This window comes from Vespula pensylvanica, chromosome 10 (assembly GCF_014466175.1).
Source record: "Vespula pensylvanica isolate Volc-1 chromosome 10, ASM1446617v1, whole genome shotgun sequence".
NCBI lineage: Eukaryota > Metazoa > Arthropoda > Insecta > Hymenoptera > Vespidae > Vespula > Vespula pensylvanica.
In genome coordinates, this window is record NC_057694.1 from 7,646,190 (window position 1) to 7,648,742 (window position 2,553).

A 2,553-nucleotide genomic window follows, 5' to 3' on the forward strand; every position below is an offset into this window, starting at 1 on the left:
ATTTGACAAAACGAACGGCTCGATTGTCTCTCTCTCTCTCTCTCTCTCTCTCTCTCTCTCTCTCTCTCTCTCTCTCTCTCTCCCTCTCTCTTTTCCTTCTAAAATGAAAAACGAAAAGAGAAGTTGGATCTGAGTAGTCTGTAAGAAACGAAATGATATTTTTGAAAGAATACGAGTTCTGTTACGTATTATTATTAATATCAACGGAATATATGCAGCTCGAATCGGAAACTTTATAATTGGTCGGAAAACAAGATAAAGAAAAATGATGAAGTTTCGAGAAGAGATATCGAAAGGGACTTTACGAATCGATTTTTCCAATAACTTTTTACTCTTCGGTGTGTCCTATTGTAAACAGAGAAAAGAAAAAAAGAACAGAAATAATTAAAAAAAAAAAAAAAAAAAAAGAAAGAGAGAGAGAGAGAGAGAGAAGAAAAAGAAAAAGTAGAAGAACAGGAGAGAAAAAAAAAATTACAAAGGAGGAGTTTCGTTTCTACAGGAGGAAAAAAGAGACAGAAGGAAAGAGAGAGAAAAAAAAAGCAGGATAAAAAAAAAACGATGACCGACACATTTACGTAGCGTGTCTGTAATTAATATATTGTAAATGTCCGAGATGTGTCAAGTATCATATAGATAGTTCAAGAGAGTATTATTATTAGCCTTCCGGCGAGATAATGGTTACGAAAAAAAAAGAAAAAAAAAAAAACATGTATATTTTACGATATGACTGTCATACTTAATAAATGAGGAAGCAAAAAAAAAAATAAAGGAAAAAAGAAAAAGAGAGAGGAAAAAAAGAATATTGAAATGTAACGAATCAGCTAGTCAGAAATAATGCGAAAAGAACGAAGATGAAGAAGGAATAAATAGAAGGAGAGAAAGAGAGATAGAAATATAATGTGTAGAATACGATCGAGATAATTTAATCGTCATAGATATTAAATTATTGTACAAAATTGAATGCCGGTAGCACGTAAGGGCCTATATATACATATATATACATATATATATATATTTTTTTTTCCTTTTTGTTTTTCTATCGATTATGTTATATATATATATATATATATATATATAACATATATATATATATCATATATATATATATATATATATATATATATATATATATATGAAAAGCGAAGCGCGATTTAGCGTCAAATATCGTAATATCTATGCACACGACGATTTATCCACGTTCCTTTGGCGCGTATCGAAGATAAAATAAGAGTCCTGGCCTCCCTCCATAGTAGATTCTACGAACTTATCGAGCATCGTTGCGAGAAAGAAAAAAAGAAAGAAAGAATGAAAGAGAGAGAGAGAGAGAGAGAGAGAGAGAGAAAGAGAATTTCCAAGAGCTTTGCCTCCAACATATTGTATCACACTTTATGCGTAATTTCGAGTCGCGAAATATTCCCGTAAGATTCCCCATAAGAATCGTATTGCGACTTACCAATCGAATCCCGAATACATAGGACTTATCTCTCGCGAAGACGTTCTCCATAAAGTCCGAAACCGTTCGAGATTCGAGAACTGCAACACGCTATCATCTTCTTATATGTATGTATTGTATGTTTGTATGTATGTATGGATGGATGGATGGATGGATGGATGTATGTATTACAAATGTCGAAAAAGAAAGTTTATGTGCGAGTTACTAGTTGCTCTAACCTCTATTCATTACGTTCTATTACGATCGAGAGTATACATATAAAGAATAGAAAAATGAGAAGAGACGAGTTTTATATATATATATATATTTTTTTTTTGATTTTTGTTCTCTTCTTCGTCGATCGATACACACAACTCTCGAATACTCGACGTCGTCGATTATGAAACGTTAATCAAATTTTTTATTCGTCCGTACTATACACATTCCATACGAGAGAAAAGAAAAACAGCAAATACATAGGGCGGCCACACACGCACACGTACACGCGCACCATAATGACGATTCGATATCAAAGTGCGTCTTATCTCTCTCTTTGAAAAGAAAGAAAGAAAAAAAAAAGCAAAAGATAAAAAAAAAACACCAAAAAAAAAAGTGAATTAAAAAATAAAAAAGAAAAAATGTATCGAGTAATTTCTACTGTCGTTTCATGATACGCGCACATCGCGACGCACGTACATATATATATATATATATATATATATATATATATATATATTATACAAAATACGCGATACACATACACACGTCTGTATACACGCACCACACGCGTGCACGATCAAAGTGTACTTAAGTTCCGTATTTCTAAGAGATCACCTTACGTATATACATATACACGAGTAAAAATATGTGTACTCACCGTAGATGAGAGAAACGAAGAGGCAAACGATACTACACACAGACAGCAGAGAGAGAAAGAGAGAAAAAGAGAGAGAAAGAGGTGGGCCCTTTGTTCGTCCTTCGAATGTAATTGCGATTGTGCTGCGGCCGACTTTGGTGTCCACTTGAAAATTCTTCGATCTCGTCGCTCGAAGAAGTTGAAGAAGAAGAAGATGACTATGACAATGACGACGACGATGATGATGATGATGACGATGATGATG